This window comes from Cherax quadricarinatus, chromosome 45 (assembly GCF_038502225.1).
Source record: "Cherax quadricarinatus isolate ZL_2023a chromosome 45, ASM3850222v1, whole genome shotgun sequence".
NCBI classification, from domain to species: domain Eukaryota; kingdom Metazoa; phylum Arthropoda; class Malacostraca; order Decapoda; family Parastacidae; genus Cherax; species Cherax quadricarinatus.
Genome location: NC_091336.1, coordinates 4,158,207 through 4,181,556, shown reverse-complemented (window position 1 = coordinate 4,181,556; position 23,350 = coordinate 4,158,207). Strand labels below are relative to the sequence as shown.

The 23,350-nt window shown below is 39.9% G+C and overlaps 1 protein-coding gene across 3 annotated transcripts in view; it reads left to right on the top strand.

Annotated features, from left to right (window-relative positions):
- Positions 1–23,350, top strand: part of LOC128694795 (anoctamin-4-like) — a 255,375-nt gene that overhangs the window by 15,891 nt on the left and 216,134 nt on the right. The window contains exon 1 of one of the 3 annotated variants that reach the window (XM_070094273.1): positions 11,760–11,907. The exons of the other annotated variants lie outside the window; for them this stretch is intronic. The gene's annotated coding sequence lies outside the window, so the exon portion shown is untranslated. Of the gene's footprint in view, positions 1–11,759; positions 11,908–23,350 lie in introns of those variants that run through there. 3 annotated transcript variants of the gene reach the window in all.

The window sequence follows — 23,350 nt, the reverse complement described above, 5'->3', positions numbered from 1 at the left end:
CTATTACCAATGTTCATTTATACATTTTATTAGTGCTTTACATTTATTTGGCATTTTCTTCTGCATGTAAATCTATATTTATGCTAGGGAAGTGACCCCTGAAGTGACCTAGAGTCCTTATGGAGGGGGATTCCCCTTCCAAACAATAACCTCTCTTCCCTCTCTCCTCCTCCCTGTCTTCCATTCATCAACAACAGCCTTCAATAAAGGTAACTGTCATGTTGAATGTTCATTCTTTTGTGCATGTAAATCTATCTTTTAGGTAAAAAAAAAAATTGTTGTTGATACTTCTGGGTGTCTGGAATGAATTAATTGGATTTACATTATTTCTTATGGGGAAAATTGATTCGAAAATCATCTATTTCGATAATAGTCCCACTTCCAGGAATGGATTAAGGACGATAATTGAAGGACCACTGTATACAAATTAAATGCATATCTAAGAATTCCGAAGCATTGATCCATTAATTCTTATCTGTGTGTTGCCATTTTAAAGTACTAATGTTCTAGTGTAAGTTCCTGTCTCTGTCACACTTCATATACAACTGACCAGTCATAGATACTTATTGTTATATTTAGGGAGAGCACTAAGCTTTTAGGTGTCATACTGCATCTGGGAATCAGAAGCAGTCAGGTTCAGTCTGAAGAAGGGAAGGACAAGTTCAGTTTCTTGGATCAAGAGCCCATTACCAGCATGAAGGAACCTCCCTGGAGAAGATAGATACTTACAGTCTAGCAGTGGCATCTTGTGATTTGTTGGTTTTTTAACTTTCTCCATAGACATGGTTTAACTGACATATTTCATTATTGTTGCAAACCCAGAAAAGAACAAATAAAGGGAGGTGGTTGAATGACCACTTGGGTGCTGCTATGGTTATTACCTGGCAGTACCCTGTGTGATGTCAGCACACCAATGTAGGGGGCTGCTCAGCCGGCCTCAGTGTCAGAAAGAGAGTATTCACCACAGAGAGTGTTCACCACCGCTCACTGAGCCAGACGGCCTCAGAAAGAGTGTATTCACCACTGAGTGTGTGTACCACTGCTTGACACACACCAACTGCATTTGGTTTTCTACTGGCTATCCCACAACGTTGTGCGAGACACTGGCGAGGTAGTGTCATGTGAAGACACAGTCGAGGTAGTGTCGTGTGAAGACACAGTTGGGGTAGTGTCATGTGAAGACACAGTCGAGGTAGTGTCGTGTGAAGATACAGTCAAGGTAGTGTCATGTGAAGACACAGTCGAGTTAGAGTCGTGTGAAGACAGTCGAGATAGTGTCGTGTGAAGACACAGTCAAGGTAGTGTTGTGTGAAGACACAGTCGAGGTAGTGTCGTGTGAAGACCCAGTCGAGGTAGTGTCGTGTGAAGACTCAGTCGAGGTAGCGTCGTGTGAAGACACAGTCGAGGTAGTGTCATGTGAAGACACAGTCGAGGTAGTGTCATGTGAAGACACTGTCAAGGTGTCACGTGTGACACAAACGGTAGTGTTAACTGTGTCGTGTGAGAGTTTGTGTTAGCAATAACACAGGTAAAGGATGTAACACAAATCATATGTCATTTGCAAGGTATCATGTAACCCTGTACAAAAGGTAGTGTCTTGTGACACAGAAGGAGTATCATGACACAGAGAACAGGGTGTCGAGTGACACAGAGAACAGGGTGTCTTGTGACACGGAAAGAAGGCATGTCGTGTGGCACAGAGAAAAGGGTGTCTTGTGACACAGAGAGAAGGAGCATCATAACACAGAGACAAGGTTGTCTTGTGACACGGATTAGTAGGAGTGTCATGACACTTGATGAATGGTAGTGTCAAGTGACACGGGGTAGGTAGGGTCATGACTAACTGTTATTGTAATGTGATAATAATGCCAAAGAATATACTCTTATTTTATAATGATTCTTTGTAAATCAAAGAAAATACTCTTTTATGTTAAACAATATTTTACTAGTAAAGATTAAACAGTATTGTATGTGTTTTTGTACTCTGGGCTATATTGCATATTGCAGGTTTGGTAATGGTATATGCCAGTTAGTTTAGATTCCCCTAGAAACTTCATTACCAAATTTGTAATATTGTAATAATCATGATGGGCAACAAACTACCTAGTTCCTTTCTGTTCTTTTCTACTTTCGACATGTTGGTAACTTCTTGTCTAACAATGTTTTTTTAAACTTGTGTTTAAGAGTTTAAGGCACCAAAATTATATTTGCCATTGTATTATTTATTGCTGACTTATCCATGTAATTGACTTCACCACATTCCTGAAGGCCTCTGTGAAAGGAAATCCACAAAAGAACTTTAATCCCTTTGCAATTAATTTGTGCATATCTGTGTCCAGCCTCATACATAAGTATGTTACATTCAGACCTCAAGCTAGGCAGTCATAGACAGTTAAACTGTAATGTATGTAGATGCTCTAAACCAGGGGTCAGCAACCTTTTGGAAAGAGAGGGCCATACAGCTATGCAGTCTCTTGGAGGAGGGCCATATTATTAAATGTAATATAAATTTTTTTTTCTCAAACTCATTGTTGCCATTAGTTGTTTAAACCAATTTTGGCCCAATTCTAATAATACTTAACACAATTTATCACAAATAATTAAATAAACATTATTATCAAATGCAGATACCTACTGTACAATTATTTTACCACCAGACAACAAACTCTGATGAAAAACTTTAAGGAGGGAGGATACGAAGTAACTTTTCCAGGGACTGTTTCACCTTGAAGTAAACTACTGCATCTGTATTCGATACTAATTTGATACAGTGGACCCTCAGATAACGTAATTAATCCGTTTCAGAGAGAGTGTCTTATACCGAATGTGACTTAATCCGAATTAATTTTCCCCATAAGAAATAATGGAAATCCGATTACTGTAATCTGTTCCAGACACTCAAAAGTATTAAACAAAATAATTTTTTTACATAAAATATGCATTTCCCTACACAGAAAACAATGAGACATGCAGAGTAAAACATTACTAAAATGACACTTACCTTTATTGAAGACTAGTAATGAGTGATGAGACAGGAGGAGGGGAGAGGATGGAGGTGTACTATTGTTTGGAAGGGGAATCCCCTTCCATAAAGACTTCAGATACCAAATCCTTTTCTGGGGTTACTTCCCTTCTTTGTTTTTTAATGCCACTAGGACCAGCTTGAGAGTGACTGCACACCTGTGGCACTGAATATCTGTCCAGAGAGCTCTGTTTCTGGCATCTCTTTAAGATTTCCCTAAAATGGGACACAACATTGTCATTGTAGATGTTGCCAGCATGGCCTGCAACAGCTGTGTCAGGGTGATGTTCATCCATAAATGTTTGCACATAAGAAAGCAGGAACACTGCAGCAGGCCTGTTGGCCCATACTAGGCATGTCCTTCACAAACCATCACACTTACAGAATTGTATTTGCCCAACCCAATTTTCAATACTTCCCAAGCAATAAGCTTTGATAATTTTATTCACTCAAGTGCAAGTCCCACTCAGTTCAAATCATGTGTGTGGGGAAGTACCCTGGCTGGTATGTGGGGAATTACCCTGGCTGGTATGTGGGGAAGTACCCTGGCTGGTATGTGGGGAAGTACACTGGCTGGTATGTGGGGAAGTACCCTGGCTGGTATGTGGGGAAGTACCCTGGCTCGTGTGTGGGGAAGTACCCTGGCTGGTATGTGGGGAAATACCCTGGCTGGTATGTGGGGAAGTACCCTGGCTGGTATGTGGGGAAGTACACTGGCTGGTATGTGGGGAAGTACCCTGGCTGGTATGTGGGGAAGTACCCTGGCTGGTGTGTGGGGAAGTACCCTGGCTGGTATGTGGGGAAGTACCCTGGCTGGTATGTGGGGAAGTACCCTGGCTGGTATGTGGGGAAGTACCCTGGCTGGTATGTGGGAAAGTACCCCGGCTGGTATGTGGGTAAGTACCCTGGCTGGTGTGTGGGTAAGTACCCTGGCTGATATGTGGGGAAGTACACTGGCTGGTATGTGGGGAAGTACCCTGGCTGGTGTGTGGGTAAGTACCCTGGCTGGTGTGTGGGGAAGTACCCTGTCTGGTGTGTGGGGAAGTACCCTGGCTGGTATGTGGGGAAGTACCATGGCAGGTGTGTGGGGAAGTATCTTGGCTGGTATGTGGGGAAGTACCCTGGCTGGTGTGTGGGGAAGTACCCTGGCTGGTATGTGGGTAAGTACCCTGGCTGGTATGTGGGTAAGTACCCTGGCTGGTGTGTGGGGAAGTACCCTGGCTGGTGTGTGGGGAAGTACCCTGGCTGGTGTGTGGGGAAGTACCCTGGCTGGTGTACCACCATCACTACTACCCTCTGCCACCTCCATTTTTGTATCTTTCTACAAAGTTTTCTTGAATTCTATAGTGTTTCTCACCCTCTTTACCAAAGGGCTGGTACTAGAAGCTTTCTTTGGGCCCATGGTGGCTTATTTAGCAGTTACAAGCACTAAAAACAATGGAATAACACAAAATGTATCGCATGTATGTGTAGAATCATCCTCACTGGCTGGTAAACAATGGCACGCTGGCTGTACATGGAGTGTCCGGGTGCCCGGACACGTTCGGGATGAATGACTTTAACTGAGTTCAGTGTCGTTAACCAAGCCAATATTTTGACACAAAAACGTTACTTAATCCGATTATTACTTAATCCGATGACGTCTTAATCCATGGGTCCATTGTAATTAGTGTCCAAGTGTTAAGCTGGCGGGTCGGACGAAAACCTCTTGTGTGCCGGATGTGGCCCACGGGCTGGGGGGGCTGCAAACCCCTGCTCTAAACCCACAGGGGTCATGTAGTTCCTGGGGAAATAGGATGCAGTCAGTTCTGATTAAAGGAAAGTGAGGATAGACCCAATTCAAATGTGTGCTACTTGCAGAGGGTGGAGAGATGTATCCTACTACTGTATACTGTTGTTTGAATATTTGTAATCAAAAGTTTATAAAATTAGTGCCTCTTACAGATTTCTCTTTAATTTATACAAATAATGCTCATAAAATGATGTACACATGAACAAATCATTCTGCTAAGATGGGTGATGAAGGATTGAGTCTCATCACTTCTTGTGCTGAAGAACCCATATACAGTGGACCCTGGTATTCGATGGCATTGGTATTCGATAAATCCGGTATTCGATGCATTATATTGCAAAAAATTTTCCTCGGTATTCGATTGAAAACCCGGTATTCAAAACGATTCGTACGAGACCTGTCCACATGTGGCCTGAACTGCCCCTTGTGTGCCAGTGTTTACAAGTCAGCCAGTGTGCGCACATCTAAGGATACATTCGGTACATTCCATATTATCACTGTGTTTGGTGCTTGTTTCTGCAAAATAAGTCACCATGGGCCCCAAGAAAGCTTCTAGTGCCAACCCTGTGGTAAAAACGGTGAGAATTAGTATGGAAATTAAGAAAGATTTTGAAGGGTTTGGGGCTAACCCTGAGAAGCCTATACCAGTTGTGGAATACATTGTGCCTACTTCAAAAATTAAGGAAATGTGTGCACAGTGGGTTGAAGTGCAAACCTTTATGGATGAAAATCACCCTAACACAGCTATTACAATGACAATGTTGTGGCCCATTTTAGACAAATCGTAAAGGAACGGGAGGTACAGAGCTCTATGGACAGATTTGTTGTGCGACAGAGGTCCAGTGACTCTCAAGCTGGTCCTAGTGGCATTAAAAGAAGGGAAGTAACCCTGGAAAAGGACTTGCTACCTCAAGTCCTAATGGAAGGGGATTCCCCTTCTAAATACTAACACCTCTCCCCTCCTTCCATCCCATCAATCATCACCAGATCTTCATTAAAGGTAAGTGTCAATTATTTTATTGTTATTGTAATTATTCTATTGCATTAAACTTAATATTTCATGTAATAAAATTTTTTTTTTCATACTTTTGGGTGTCTTGCATGGATTAATTTGATTTTCATTATTTCTTATGAGGAAAATTGATTCGGTTTTCGATATTATTGGTATTCGATGAGCTCTCAGGAACTGATTAATATCGAATACCTGGGGTCCACTGTACTAGTTTCACTGCTTTACATAAACGAATGAGAACTAAGCACATTCTTCATATCCCTGGCTTGTTTCATGTTTATCTTGTAACTAAGTTACCATAACACAAGAAAATGCTAAACCTAATAATTTACCAGTTTGGAGGGATATGTTGTGTATCTTTATACGTATATGCTTCTAAACTGTTGTATTCTGAGCACCTCTGCAAAAACAGTGATAATGTGTGAGTGTGGTGAAAGTGTTGAATGATGATGAAAGTATTTTCTTTTTGGGGATTTTCTTTCTTTTTTGGGTCACGCTGCCTCGGTGGGAGACGGCCAACTTGTTGAAAAAAAAAAAAAAAAAATCAGTCTTCCTGTAGTTTGATAAAACTTGGTAAAATAGATGATGAATAAATGATGTGTACATGAATTATATGTGTTGAAGCGCTAAACCTGTAGGGCCCATACAATGCTTTAACCCTTTGATGGTTTCGGCCCTATATGTACATTTTATGAGCCAGTGTTTCAGACATATATATACAGTGGAACCTCAAAAATCAAATGTATCACATATCGAACGTTTTGAAAATAGGACCATTTTTTCGGACAAACTGTGTCCCTATTATCGAACGCGCCCCTATTTTCGGACCACCGGGTATAGGACCTGTCTGCCGGCCCGCTCTGTCCACGTCCCCGCGCAGGCGCCGTGAGCAGTCTAGCTTTGTTTATGCTTGAATGAACACTAACCTGCGCTCTCATTCACATATTTTACGATTATTTTGTTGTGTTTAGTGCTTGTGGGATTGTGAAATAAGCTGCCATGGGCCCAAAGAAACTTGCTAGTGGTACCCCTGTGGTAAAGAAAGTGAGAAACAGTGAGAAACACCATAGATGTGAAGAAGGAAATAATACAGAAGTATGAGAGTGGTGTGAGACTTGTTGAACTTGCCAGGATGTATGGGAAAAACAAGTCGACCATCGGTTCTATCCTGGCAAAGAAAGAACAAATTAAGGAAGCTGATGTTGCGAAAGGTGTTAAATATGCTAACCAAAAAAAGACCACAAATAGTTGAAGAGGTTGAGAAGTTGTTGCTGGTGTGGATCAAGGGTAAAGAGATTGCAGGTGATAGTGTTTCAGAGACGATTATTTGCGAAAAGGCAAGGAAGTTGCATGCCGATCTGGTACAGAAAACTCCTGGAACCAGTGCTGATAGTGAATTTAAGGCCAGCAGAGGCTGGTTTGACAGATTTAAGAAGCGTAGTGGCATACACAATGTTGTAAGACATGGTGAGGCAGCCAGTTCAGACAAACAGGAGGCTGAGAAGTTTGTACAGGAGTTTAAGGGGTACATAGACAGTGAAGAATTCAAACCTGAGCAAGTGTTTAATTGTGACAAAACAGGCTTGTTTTGGAAGAAAATGCCAAAAAGGACCTTCATCACACAGGAGGAAAAGGCACTGCCAGGACACAAGCCTAGGAAAGACAGGCTTACTCTTTTGTTCTGTGCTAATGCTAGTGGTGATTTTAAAGTGAAGCCTTTACTTGTGTATCATTCAGAAAATCCCAGAGTGTTTAAGAAAAACAATGTCTTTAAGAACAAGTTATGTGTCTTGTGGAAAGCTAATCATAAGGCATGGGTCACAAGACAAATTTTGAAAGAGTGGGTCTATGAAGTGTTTGGCCCCAGTGTGAAAAAATACCTCCAGGAAAAGAAATTGCCACTCAAGTGCCTCCTGTTAATGGACAATGCTCCTGCTCATCCTCCAAACTTACTAGACCTCTTGTCTAAGGACTTCAGTTTTATAAAAGTGAAGTTCTTGCCTCCTAACACCACTCCTCTCCTCCAGCCCATGGACCAGCAGGTCATTTCTAACTTCAAAAAACTCTACACAAAAGCTGTGTTTGAAAAGTGCTTTGAAGTGACCACAGACACTAAGTTGACCCTAAGAGAGTTCTGGAGGAATTACTTCAGCATCTACAACTCCATAAGCCTTATAGGTAAGGCTTGGGAGGGAGTGACTTCCAGGACTTTGAACCCTGCTTAGAGACAATTGTGGCCAGATTGTGTCCAAAAGAGGGATTTTGAAGGGTTTGAGGCTGACCCTGACCCTGACCCAGCTCACCCTCTGCCTGTTGTGGACTCTATTGTGGCATTGGGGAACACCCTGGGGTTGGAGGTGAGTGGTGAGGATGTGGAAGAGTTGGTGGAGGACCAGAGGGAAGAGCTAACCACTGAAGAGCTGCAAGAGCCTCATCTGGAGCAGTATCAGACCACAGCTGAGGAACTTGCTTCAGAGGAGGAGGAAGAGGGAGTGGATGATGTGCCTTCAAAGATTAAGGAGATTTGTGCCAAGTGGAATGATGTCCAAATGTTTGTGCAGAAGTACCACCCTGAGCAAGCTGAAACAAGCCATCTTTTCAACAAGTTAATGACAGAACCATGTCCCATTTTAGGGAAATGTTAAAGAGGCACCAGAAACAGAGGACTGTGGATAGTTATTTTGTGAGACAGGGGTCCAGTGACTCTCAAGCTGGTCCTAGTGGCATTAAAAGACAGAGAAGGGAAGTAACCCCAGAGAGGGCTTTACCTGAAGTCCTCATGGAAGGGGATTCTCCTTCCAAACACTAACCCCAGCTCCCTCTCTCCTCCTCCCTGTCTTCCAGATGCCATCACCAATCTTCAATAAAGGTAAGTAAAAATGTTATTTTATATGTATTACTATACATAATTAAAAACTATAGTATTTGTTGTATGTAAAACTGTAATTAATCTCTATAAAATGTAATTTTTGTGTGAATATTTTTGGGTTTCTGGAACGGATTAATTGTATTTCCATTATTTCTTATGGGAAATATTGCTTCGAATTTCAGACTTTTCGAATTTAGAACTAGCTCCTGGAACGGATTAAGTTCGATTTTTGAGGTTCCACTGTACACCTACCATCCAACTTATGACCTGCTCGACATACGTCCACTCGACTTGCGACCATGCATCTGGCAGCTGGGCTGGGCCGGCTGATGAACACCGCTGTACAATATTTGATGATACTTGCGGTGGCAATGTGTCATGCAGGCAGCATCAGTTTGAGTAACCCTGCCCTATCAGCAGCATCATACTGTATTAACTGTACTAACTGGAAAGTAAATTTCACCATGGCCCCTAAGATGAAGTCTGAATCTTGCACTGGAGATTGCGGCAAGAAAGGCTCTTACTCTTGAACTCTCTATTTGTTTTCACCGTTGCACATAAACCTGTCTACATCTGTCTGCCTGTACAGTGGAGCCCCGCCTTACAATATTAATCCATTTCTGAGAGCTCATTGTATGCCGAAATTATCATAAGGCGAATTAATTTTCCCCATAAGAAATAATGGAAGTCAAATTAATCCGTGCAAGACACCCCAAAGTATGAAATTTTTTTTTTTTACCACATGAAATATTAGTTTTAATACACACAAACTGAAGAAGACATGCACAGTTAATACTCATCTAAGAATAGAATGCATGACACTTACCTTTATTGAAGATCTGGTGATGATTGATGGGATGGGAGGAGGGGAGAGTGTGGTTGTTATTATTTAGAAGGGGAATCCCCTTCCATTAGGACTTGAGGTAGCAAGTCCTTTTCCAGGGTTACTTCCTCTCTTCTTTTAATGCCACTAGGACCAGCTTGAGAGTCACTGGACCTTTGTCGCACAACATATCTGTCCATAGAGCTCTGTACCTCCCATTCCTTTAAGACTTTCCTAAAATGGGCCATAACATTGTCATTGTACAGGTTGCCAACACGGCTTGCAGTAGCTGTGTCAGGGTGATTTTCATCTATAAAGGTTTGCAGTTCAACCCACTTTGCACACATTTCCTTAATCTCTTTTTTCAATTCCATACTAATTCTCACCCTTTTTACCACAGGGATGGCACTAGAAGCTTTCTTGAGGTCCATGGTGACTTATTTTGCAGTTACAAGCACTAAAAATACTGGGATAATGTGAAGTGTACCGAATGTATGCGTAGATGCGACTGCACTGGCTGGCTTGTAAACACTGGCATTGAGGCCACGCATGGGATGCGTCCCAGACGAATCGCGTGAGGTGAGTTTTTTAGCGTGAGGCGAGGCAAAATTTTTGCGTTCAAATGTATTGTATGGCGGATTTAACATAACGCGATGCCATCGTAAGGCGGGGGCCTACTGTATATCTGTGTCTGTCTGTATCTCTGTGTGTCTGTATCTCTGTGTGTCTGTTTATCTGTCTGTCTACCTGTGTGTCTGTCTTTCTGTCTACCTGTGTGTCTGTCTTTGTCTACCTGTGTGTCGGTCTTTATGTCTACCTGTGTCTGTCTTTGTCTACCTGTGTCTTTCTGTCTACCTGTGTGTCTGTCTTTCTGTCTACCTGTGTGTCTGTCTTTCTGTCTACCTGTGTGTCTATGTCTACCTGTGTGTGTCTGTCTACCTGTGTGTCTATGTCTACCTGTGTGTCTGTCTTTCTGTCTACCTGTGTGTCTGTCTTTCTGTCTACCTGTGTGTCTGTCTTTATGTCTACCTGTGTCTGTCTTTATGTCTACCTGTGTCTGTCTGTCTACCTGTGTGTCTGTCTTTCTGTCTACCTGTGTGTCTGTCTTTCTGTCTACCTGTGTGTCTATGTCTACCTGTGTGTGTCTGTCTACCTGTGTGTCTGTCTTTCTGTCTACCTGTGTGTGTCTGTCTTTCTGTCTACCTGTGTGTGTCTTTCTGTCTACCTGTGTGTCTGTCCTTCTGTCTACCTGTGTGTCTGTCTTTCTGTCTACTTGTGTGTCTTTCTGTCTACCTGTGTGTCTGTCTACCTGTGTGTCTGTCTTTCTGTCTACCTGTGTGTCTGTCTTTGTCTACCTGTGTGTCTGTCTATCTACCTGTGTCTGTCTTTCTGTCTACCTGTGTGTCTATCTTTCTGTCTACCTGTGTGTCTGTCTTTATGTCTACCTGTGTGTGTCTTTCTGTCTACCTGTGTGTCTGTCCTTCTGTCTACCTGTGTGTCTGTCTTTCTGTCTACCTGTGTGTCTGTCTTTCTGTCTACTTGTGTGTCTTTCTGTCTACCTGTGTGTCTGTCTTTCTGTCTACCTGTGTGTCTGTCTTTGTCTACCTGTGGGTCTATCTACCTGTGTCTGCCTTTCTGTCTACCTGTGTGTCTGTCTTTCTGTCTACCTGTGTGTCTGTCTTTATGTCTACCTGTGTCTGTCTTTATGTCTACCTGTGTGTCTGTCTACCTGTGTGTCTTTCTGTCTACCTGTGTGTCTGTCTTTCTGTCTACCTGTGTGTCTATGTCTACCTGTGTGTGTGTGTCTACCTGTGTGTGTCTGTCTTTCTGTCTACCTGTGTGTGTCTTTCTGTCTACCTGTGTGTCCTTCTGTCTACCTGTGTGTCTGTCTTTCTGTCTACTTGTGTGTCTTTCTGTCAACCTGTGTGTCTGTCTTTCTGTCTACTTGTGTCTGTCTTTCTGTCTACCTGTGTCTGTCTTTCTGTCTGCTTGTCTGTCTCAAAGCCACTCATAAGGAGTGTAATTGGCCTTGAAGATGCCATATTAATAATGATAATAACACAATAATAATTACTGAGGCGCATTAAATGTGTATAAAACGATAATATAGACAGTTTGCTTAACCCATCTATGATTTTTTTTCAAAATTACATAATAAACATGCTACATAACATATAAACATATAAATTAACAAATATGAGATGTTTTTCTGGTCGGCTTGACAGTGAACAAAAACCATTCGTGTCCGGGCTGATAACAACAACAACAACAACAACTAGTTTGTTTACATAACTCGTGAACCTTCTACACTCTCATTCTCTCTCTTGTTTGCTCATTTAATCTTGTTTACTCACCTCTCACTCTACATTAAGACTACAGATGTTTTAAGGTAAGTAATGAGTGGACACGATTATTATATTATAGTTTAATAATAATAATATTAGTAGTAGTACATATGTATTGTAATAATAATAATAATAATTATTATTATTATTAATATTATTAATTTAGGGCACTGGAGCACAGATCCACTGTATAGCACTTTGTCTGGATTTTTTGGGTTATCCTAGGTAATTTATACTATGTATGATAACTTCACTTACGTGTACCTGTGTGTGTGAGAGAGAGAGAGAGAGAGAGAGAGAGAGAGAGAGAGAGAGAGAGAGAGAGAGAGAGAGAGAGAGAGAGAGAGAGAGAGAGAGAGAGAGACAGACAGACAGACAGACAGACAGACAGACAGAGAGACAGACAGACAGACAGAGAGAGAGAGAGAGAGAGAGATACAGAGAGAGAGAGAGAGAGAGCCACATTCAGTCAGCCAATCACCCACCCACCCACCCACCCAGCCAGCCAGGAGGCCAGCTACGTATTACACATGTTCCAGAGTTGTTTCTCTTTACTTAGGGTATGGGTTATACTACATTCTGGCAGGATGACACTACCAGTGATATTCTCCCATTCCACTGTGTCGACAATACATTAAGATAACAGTAACATATGATACTGTATGCGATGTAAAATTTACAATACAGTTCACTACCATGTGTACATTATATACAGTACATAAATAATTAAAATATAACAATAAAAGTAAATTATTATAAAAAGAATGAAATAATGATTGTACATTACATTACAGTACTATGTAGGTAGTTTATATAGGAAAGGTTTGATATTATGCCCTACCCAGTATGTCGGCAATTTTCAAAGGTTTGACTTACGTCCATTTTGACTTATGACTGGTTGGTCAGAACCAAGCTTGGTCGTAAGTCGGATGGTACCTGTACTCAATAATTCTAGCGGCTTCAAATCAAGCAGGAGAAAGCTGGTAGGCCCACATGTGAGAGAATGGGTCTGTGTAGTCAGTGTGCACTGTATAAAGAAAAATCCTGCAGCGTGCACTGCATAATGAGAAAAAAAACTCCAACCATGTTTTTGGATTAACCCCTAAATGGTCCAAATGTATATATACATTCTTACCGCTAGCGCCCCAAATGTGGGTTTCGGCCGTACTACTATGGCTTACGACCCAGGGCTTTTGACGTACTAGTACAGTGGACCCGCGACCAGCGATGGCATCGACTAACGATAAATCTGACTAGCGATACATTTTAACGCAAAAATTTTGCCTCAACTAGCGCTTAAAAACCCGACCAGAGCTATTCGTTCCGTACCATACGCGTCCACTTTGGCCTGAGCGCGCCTCACTTGTCCCTTGGGTGCCAGTGTTTACAAGCCAGCCAGCCACCATGGTCACTTCCAAACATACAACAACTGGAACATTTCATATTATCACAGCCTTTGTAGTGATTGCGCCTGCAAAATAAGTCACCATGGGCCCCAAGAAAGCTTCTAGTGCCAACCCTACAGCAAAAAGGGTGAGAATTACTATGGAGATGAAGAAAGAGATCATTGCTAAGTATGAAAGTGGAGTGCGTGTCTCTGAGCTGGTCAGGTTGTATAATAAACCCCAATCAACCATCGCTACTATTGTGGGCAAGAAAACGGCAATCAAGGAAGCTGTTCTTGCCAAAGGTGCAACTATGTTTTCGAAACTGAGATCGCAAGTGATAGAAGATGTTGAGAGACTGTTATTGGTGTGGATAAACGAGAAACAGATAGCAGGAGACAGCATCTCTCAAGCGATCATATGTGAAAAGGCTAGGAAGTTGCATGACGATTTAATTACAAAAATGCCAGCAACTAGTGATGTGAGTGAATTTAAGGCCAGCAAAGGTTGGTTTGAGAGATTTAAGAAGCGTAGTGGCATTCATAGTGTGATAAGGCATGGTGAGGTTGCCAGTTCGGACCACAAATCGGCTGAAAAATATGTGCAGGACTTCAAGGAGTACATAGGCAGTGAAGGACTGAAACCTGAACAAGTGTTTAATTGTGACGAAACAGGCCTGTTTTGGAAGAAAATGCCAAGCAGGACGTACATTACTCAGGAGGAAAAGGCACTCCCAGGACATAAGCCTATGAAAGACAGGCTTACTCTGTTGATGTGTGCCAATGCTAGTGGTGATTGCAAAGTGAAGCCTTTATTGGTGTATCACTCTGAAACTCCCAGAGTGTTCAGGAAAAACAATGTCCTCAAGGCTAATTTGTGTGTGCTGTGGAGGGCAAACAGAAAGGCATGGGTCACTAGGGACTTTTTCTATGACTGGTTACATCATGCATTTGCCCCCAGTGTGAAAAATTACCTAATTGAAAAGAAATTGGACCTTAAGTGCCTCCTGGTATTAGACAATGCTCCTGGTCATCCTTCAGTCTTGGCAGAGTGACTTTCTAGGGACATGAGCTTCATTAAGGTGAAGTTTTTGCCTCCTAATACCACTCCTCTCCTGCAGCCCATGGACCAGCAGGTTATTTCCAACTTCAAGAAACTGTACACAAAAGCTATGTTTGAAAGGTGCTTTGTAGTGACCTCAGAAACTCAACTGACTCTAAGAGAGTTTTGGAAAGATCATTTTACTATCCTCAATTGTGTAAACATTATAGGTAAGGCTTGGGAGGAAGTGACTAAGAGGACATTGAACTCTGCTTGGAAAAAACTGTGGCCAGAATGTGTAGACAAAAGGGATTTTGAAGGGTTTGAGGCTAACCCTGAGAATCCTATGCCAGTTGAGGAATCCATTGTGGCATTGGGGAAGTCCTTGGGGTTGGAGGTTAGTGGGGAGGATGTGGAAGAGTTGGTGGTGGAGGACAGTGAAGAACTAACCACTGATGAGCTGCTAGATCATCTTGAACAGCAAGAGGGCAGACCTGAGGAAACTGCTTCGGAGGAGGGGAGAGAGAAATTGAAGAAGTTGCCTACTTCTAAGATAAAGGAAATGTGTGCAAAGTGGCTTGAAGTGCAAACCTTTTTTGATGAAAATCACCCTGACACAGCTACTGCAAGCCGTGTTGGCAACCTGTACACTGACAATGTTGTGAACCACTTTAGGAATGTCATAAAGGAACGAGAGGTACAGGTATCTATGGACAGATATGTTGTGCGACAGAAGTCCAGTGACTCTGAAGCTTGTCCTAGTGGCATTAAAAGAACAAGGGAAGTAACCCCAGAAAAAGACTTGCTGCCTCAGGTGCTAATGGAAGGGGATTCCCCTTCTAAACACTAAGAAGATCAACTCTCTCCCCTCCTCCCATCTGATCAATCATCACCAGATCTTCAATAAAGGTAAGTGTCATGTAACTGTGCATGTAATCTTCAGTTTGTGTGTATTAAAATTAATATTTCATGTGGTAAAAAAATTTTTTTTTAATACTTTTGGGTGTCTTGCACGGATTAATTTGATTTCCATTATTTCTAATGGGGAAAATTAACTTGACTAACGATAATTTTGACTAACGATGAGCTCTCAGGGACGGATTAATATCGCTGGTTGAGGGTCCACTGTACGCCTAAATTCTAGCGCCCTCAAATCTAGTGGGAGAAAGCTGGTAGGCCTACATATGAAAGAATGGGTCTATGTGGTCAGTGTGCACAGTATAAAAAAAATCCTGCAGCACACAGTGCATAATGAGAAAAAAAAACTTCGACCGTTTTTTTTGGAATAAAACAGCGACCTTGCACTGTATTTTCGTATGGCATTTAGTGTTGTATTCTAGTTTTCTTGGTCTCATTTTATAGAATGGAAGATATATTACAGAAATGGAGATGATTTTGACTGGTTTTACAATGAAAAGCACCTTGAAATTGAGCTCAAAGTAGCAGAAATGTTCAATTTTTACCGAAGTTCAAAAGTAAACAAATCTTGCCAAGCGTCCAATACACGTCAACTGGTGAGTCTAATGTTCTTTTGCAAGTGTGCCAATATTATTTATACCATTTTTTACACTAATGCAGTAGTCTGCATAACAGTAAATCTTCTATTTTTTGTGAGAATAAAAATTCAAAGTGGAAAGCAAAAGAATGTAAGAGGGGCCTCAGGACGTGACTAATGAACAGAGGAAATGTCATTTTAGTGCCAGGAATGTCTTTCTTGTTTATTCTGGACCCTATTCAGAAATTGGCATCTTTTGAAATTTGTGTGAAATTGGCAAAATTGCTAAATTCTGACCACTGTACTGGATAGTTGAAATTGGTAAATGGGTGGTTTCTTGCACTCATTCGATAGGAAAAATGGAGTTCTAGCGAAATATTCATGTTCTTTGTCGACTAGTACAGTGGAATTGGCCGAAAATAGGGCTCAAAGTGGGCAAAATCGCCGATGCGTAAACATCGCCGAGACCGCTAATTTCGCGAGACCATAATTCCGTAAGTTTTCCATCAAATTTAATATTTTTGGTGTCATTATGATTGGGAAAAGATTCTCTATCTTTTCACAAGAAAAAATAATTTTTTTTTTTGAAATTTGGCCGACCCTGAGAACGAGTCTTGGAGAGGGCCTGTCGACCCTCCAAGGGTTAAAAAAAATCTAGGACCACTTAGTACCTTGTGGGAGTGCCAGTTAAATTGAGCGCCAGCTCGAGCATACAGTGCAGCAAACACCAAGGATTCATTGATGTAATGTCATATTAACACTCCCCTTTTAAGAGGAAAGTGATGTTAACCCCAAGTTTAGGGTCTATCTCTGTCTGTCTCTGCCTATGTCTCTGTCTATCTGTCTCTGTCTCTCTATCTCTTTACCTGTTTCACAGGTACGCACAAATACAATTATACATAGAGTAAATTACCTGGGATAACGTAAAAAATCCTATGTGCTATACTGTGCTTCTAGATATAATGCATATGAATACCTGTTGGTTCACAGTGGCTCTCTCTGAGACAGACAGACAAGCAGACAGAAAGACAAGACAGAGAGACAGATAATCAGAGACAGATACGAGCTCATCAAATGTCATCCCTTATCTCTGCACCCTTGCTGGTGCCCATCAAATGCCATAGCTTATCTCCTCTTATCTTTGCATTATCTCATCTCTGCACCATCTCATCTTATCTCTGCACCCTCACTGGTGCCCATCAAATGTCATCCCATATCTCATCACTGCCCTCCCAGATGCTTGTCACATTGCTTCAAGGGAGCTTCTGCCTTCTTCCTCCTCCTCCTTCCTTTTTCTTTTTCTATACTCCTGTGTATCCAAAACATTGCTGGGACCTATAAATACTTTGTATATATTCCTAGACAAAAGTAATTGACCAAGGCAGGTGTAAATGTCCACCTGTCAATGTGTTTGTGATTGGAGTACAATTTCAGTACCTAATATTAGTGCCAGAACAAAGATTGGTTATGAAATGCCAAGAAATAAGGTCTGCCATCACAAATCCGGCAATCAGTTATTCGGTTCCTTCAGTTATTCGGCACTAATTTTGGCTAGCATAATTTCAAATTTCCAGGGTCGCCACACCAACCTGCTGGTACTGTTTGGTGGCGCTACTTGCTGCATAAGTCATTCCAATTTCTTTTTCTCCATTTAATGTTTTAACCTGCTTACTTTTAGCCCTAGCCATGGTTCCAATGAATATTTATTTATTTATTTATTTATTTATTAATTTGAACATGATACAGAGAAGTACAAGGAATACAATTTTTAAAGTGCAACATGCCAAAGCCCCTTGTATGCAGAGCATTATGGGCAGGCTTAAAATTAACTTAAGATTAACTAAGCAATGATATATTCAGTGGTACAAAAATTATTGTAAAACAGATAACAATTTAGTACAAATGAGTATTACAAAGACAGGTCATATGGTCATTTACTGTGTTGCTGTGTAATCAGTAGAATGGAGTATTCTGTTAGGTAATGAAGTTAAATAGTAACAAAGTTTGATTGGATCACAGGTTGACATTTATGAGATACAATAATAAGATACATATGCATATGAGATACAATTTATGAGATACAATTATTCAGTATTTATTTAGTTGTGGGTGAGTAAGTGATTTTTGAGAAGAGACTTGAATTTATAAACAGACAGTGTTTCTTTTATATTCACAGGTAATGAATTCCAGATTTTAGGGCCTTTTATGTGCATTGAGTTTTTGCATAGCATGAGATGGACACGAGGAACATCAAAGAGTGATCTGTGCCTTGTGTTATGGTCATGTGTTCTGTTGAGGTTGGTAAGGAGATGTTTGAGGGGAGGGTTTATGTCAGAGTTAAGTGTTCTATGTATGTAGTAGATGCAGTATAAGTAATAAGTATGGATGTTTTGTATTGTGAGTAGGTTTAGAGTTTTGAATATTGGTGGAGTGTGCTGTCTGTAGTGGGAATTTGTTATCATTCTGACTGCAGCCTTTTGTTGGGTGATTAGTGGTCTGAGATGGTTTATTGTTGTTGAGCCCCATGCACAAATTCCATAGGTGAGATAGGGGTAAATAAGTGAGTGATATAGGGCCAGGAGGGCTGACTGTGGAACATAGTACCGTATCTTCGATAGTATGCCTACGGTCTTGGAAATTTTTTTGGAAATTTGTTGTATATGTGTTTGAAATTTGAGTCTATTATCAAGGTGGATTCCTAGGAATTTTCCCTCTGTGAGTTTTGTGATAGGTGATCCATTTATCATTATGTTAAGAGACACATCTGCAGCTCTGTTACCAAACTGAATGTAGTAGGTTTTGTCAATGTTTAGAGTAAGTTTGTTGGTCCTCATCCAGGTTGATATTTTCTGTAATTCGGTATTTACAGTATTGGCTAGCATGACTGGGCTCGGGTGAGAGTAGACGTATGTAGTGTCATCTGCAAATAGTGTGGGTTTGAGTAGTTGCGATGCATTTGGTAGGTCATTTATGTATATGAGAAAGAGAAGAGGGCCTAGGACACTTCCCTGTGGGACACCAACTGTAATTGGCTGTGCAGAAGAGTTTGCCCATTTGTGTACACATATTGGCGTCTGTTGCTGAGGTATGACTTTAGGTAGTTGAGGGAGTGCCCTCTTATACCATAGTGCGACAATTTTATGTGGAGCAAGTCGTGGTCAGCTGTATCGAAAGCTTTACGTAAGTCAATGAAGATCCCCAGTGGGACTTCTTTTTTCTCTATTGCTGTATAAATATGTTCTAGCATGTGGATAATAGCATCATTAGTATTTTTATTAGGCCTGAACCCAAATTGACAGGGGTTGAGAATGTTGTGGGAGATGAGGTAGGAATAGATACGCTTATGAATTAATCTTTCAAATATTTTAGAGAGATGGTGTAAGTTGGATATTGGCCTATAGTTATTCAAGTCTGTGTGGTCTCCTCCTTTATGGATCAGGGTGACCCTTGCTATTTTGAGAACTGTAGGAAAGGTAGAGGATTCAATGGATTTGTTAAAGAGTGTTGCAATGATTGGTGATAGCACCTGTGACACTTTTTTGTATATAAGGGGTGGTAAGGTATTTAAATCTCCTGTCTTGTTTTTTAGTTTGTTGATAATAAGGGAGACTTCAGTTGGGTTAGTCGGAGCTAGGAACACTGTGTTCGGGTAGTTGCCAGTGAGGTAGTCATTGGGTGGGGTATCTGAGCTTGGGATTTTATTGGCAAGGTTTTTTCCTATAGTGGAGAAGAAATCATTGAGTCTGTTTGCTGTTTCAGTAGGTGGGAATTGGGGTTCATCTGGTTTTGTTAATTCAATTTCGCTATTTCGTGTTATCTTTTTTGTTCCTAGTATTTCTGATAGGGTTTTCCAGGTCTTTTTTATGTCACCTCGTAAGTTGGATAATCTGTTCTCATAATACAATTTTTTAGCCCTTCTTATTAGGCTGGTTAGGATTGACGAGTAACGTTTTGTTTGGTCTCTGGTTATGTGGCCCATTCTGTACTGTTTTTCGTATAGGTGCTTTGTATTTATGGATTTGAGGATACTGGGTGTTAGCCAGGGACTGTTCAGTCTCTTTGCAGTCATCTGTTTAGTTTTTTTAGGGCAGTGCTTGTTATAGAGGTATTGGGTCTTTTTTAGAAAATTATTAATACATTCGTCAATATCTGTATAGATTTCTAGCTCAGTGTGCCAGTCAATGTTTGTCACTGCTGCTGTGAAGTTATTGATAGCTGCCTCATTGTGAAGTCTGAAAGTGACTTTAGTAGTGTCTAGGGATAATTTGCCAAGGTTTGTTATGAGGAAGGTAGGGTAATGGTCTGTGATATTATCTGTGATTATGCCTGATCTTAAGGGGGATATGGTGTTGGTCCAGATGTGGTCTAGTAGGGAAACACTAGTCTCTGTAACTCTTGTAGGTTTTGTTACTGTTGGTAGCAACATGCAGTTACTCATAGTGTTTGTGAATTCAGTAACATGTGGGTCTTGGTCTTGTAGGAGATTTATATTGAAGTCACCTGAGAGTAGTAAGTGATCTTTGTTCATGCGTACTTCCTAGGTTTTCACTAAAACGGCTAATGTTTGACTGTGGTACTCTGTAGATAGGTTTCAGTTAGTGTAATGATGGACATATTGGCATGTAAGGAATTTAGTAATGCTAGGAGGTCATCGTAATGCTTGCTTAAAGATCTGATATTGTAGTTAAAGATAGTTATGTTGTTGTTGGCTCTGAGAAGTGCCTTTGATTGTTCTGCTGTGTAGTAATTACAGTAACTGTTTGAATCATTTAAGTCATTAAATAAGAGGTTGGTATCAGGATCAATGCTTGTAATCATAAGATTTGTAGTGAATCTATAGTTAGAATTAAGTATAAAACAAAGTAAATATTCTAAAGCTAAAAAAATAGCACCTGAATTATTTAACAAATGTAAAAATAATGAGTTAAGGTAGTTTTTTAAAGCTAAAATAAAGGAGACAATATAAAAGGGACTAAAATAATTTGTGGTGAACAAATAAAGTGATGATCAAATAATGGAGCTTGGGAATATGATAGTAGGTAGTACTTTAAAGGTAATTCTTTAAAGTTAGAATTATAATATAAAATTATAATATAAAAGGGACTAATATAAGTTGTGGTGAACAATAAAGTGGTAATCAAATAATTGCACTAAGGTCTAATATAATGACTTTTGTGGAGTCTATGTTTTGAGCTAGGATGAGCTATAGTACAACTAGATTTAATCTAATAATATAACAATACAAATTAAAAATAGCACCAGTCTCTCACTAGTAATTGCAATATGGTCTAATATAATGAATTTGGTATTGACTATAGTACAACTGAGTTTAATCTAATAATATAAAAAAGGCACAAGACTCTCAATTGTAATTGCACTAAGGTGTTATATAAGTTGTTTACAAGAATTAGAGTACGTATAACTAGATTTAAATTGACAAGATAAAATATACAAGTTAAGGTAGCAAAAGAATAAAAAAAGTAGAAAAAAGAAATATATGAGGTAGTTGGTACTAGTTAGCAAAAGATAGTTAATTAAGGGCCTTGAACAATAATATAATTGAAATATACACTAATTGCACACACAATATAGTCACTAAGATATGAAAACAATCTTAGAGTAGGAATTATAATATAAATTTATAATATAAAAATACAAATTGAAATGGTACTTGCAATTGCACTAGAGTCTGGTATAGGTTGTTGACAAGATCAGGAGTATAACTAGATTTAAATTGACAAAATATAATTCACAATTAAAGTACCAAAAGAATAATAGTAAAAAATAACCAGGGTAATGTCTTGGTTATAATATGATAGTAAGATGGTAGACAGGTACACAGGTACACAGGTACAAAGGATAATATAAAGGTTGGAGTTGAATATACAAACTTGAAAATTTGGCAACAAAATGTTATGGGAAGTATAAAATAATGTTTAATGTACAAAAGTAAAATTGACTGGTAGTAAATATGGTGTTTAACCCTTTGACTGTTTTCGACGTATAAATACGTCTTACGAGCCAATGTTTCTGACGTATATATACTCAATAATTCTAGCGGCTTCAAATCAAGTGGGAGAAAGCTGGTAGGCCCACATGTGAGAGAATGGGTCTGTGTGGTCAGTGTGCACCACATAAAAAAAATCCTGCAGCACACATTGCGTAATGAGAAAAAAAAAACTCTGATCGTTTTTTTGGAATAAAACGCCGACTTTGAGGTGTATTTTCGTATAGTACTTTTCGTTGTATTCGCGTTTTCATGGTCTTAGGTGATAAAATGGAAAATATATTACAGAAATAGAGATGATTTTCATTACTTTTACGATGAAAACGACCTTGAAACTGAGCTCAAAGTAGCGGAAATGTTCGATTTTTACCAATGTTCAAGAGTAAATAAATCACACCACACGTCCAATACACGTCAACTGGGGAGTCTAATATTCTTTCACTAGTGCACTGATATTATTTATACCATTTTTACAATAATGCAGTCGTCTGCATAACAGTAAATTTTGTATTTTTTTGTATGAATAAAAAATCAAAATAGAAAGCAATAACAATATAAGAGGGGCCTAGAGATGTGACTAATGAACAGAGCATATGTTATTTTAGTGCCACGAATGTCTACCTTGTTTATTCTGGACCCTATTTTGAAATTGGCATCTTTTTTATTTTGCGTGAAATTGGCCAAATTGCCAATTTCTGACCACCATATTGGGTAGTCCAAATTAGTAAATGGGAGGTTTCTTGTACTCAGCTGATAGATAAAATGGAGTTCTAAAGAAATAGCTATGAGTTTGGTCAACTGGAACAAATGAATTGGCTGAAAATAGGGCTCAAAGTCGGCGAAATCGCCGATACGCATATGTCGCCGAGACCGCTAACTTCGCGGGAGCATAATTCCACGAGTTTTCGACCAAATTTCGAACTTTTGGTGTCATTACCATCGGGAAAAGATTCTCTATCATTTCATAAGAAAAAATAATTTTTTTTTTTTTCAAAAGTTGAGCGACATAGAATGACAGTTTCAGAGAGGGGCCTGAAACAGTCAAAGGGTTAATAAAATTTTAGTAAGTAATAATTATTACAAAAAAGTGAAAAAGTAATGTTTATTTCATTCAGTATTGAACTGGTAGTTATACTAGAGGTTATATGGCAGCACAAGGTAATTAAGAGTACTCTAAGATAGTAAATGTGGTATTAAAACAGGTAAAGGTAATTAGACAAGTAATGGTTATTAACCCTTTCAGGGTCCAAGGCCCAAATCTGGAGTCACGCACCAGTGTCCAAGAATTTTCAAAAAAAAAATTTGTTATTTTTTCTTATGAAATCGTAGAGAATCTTTTTGTGAAGGTAATAAAACAAAAAGTACGAAATTTGGTGGAAAATTGACGAAATTATGCTCTCGCGAATTTTGATGTGTCAGCGATATTTACGAATCGGCGATTTTGCCGACTTTGACTCCCATTTTAGGCCAATTACATTATTCCAATCAACCAAATTCTTAGCTATTTCACTACTATTACTTCTATTCTATCGATTGAGCACAAGAAATCGCCAAGTCAA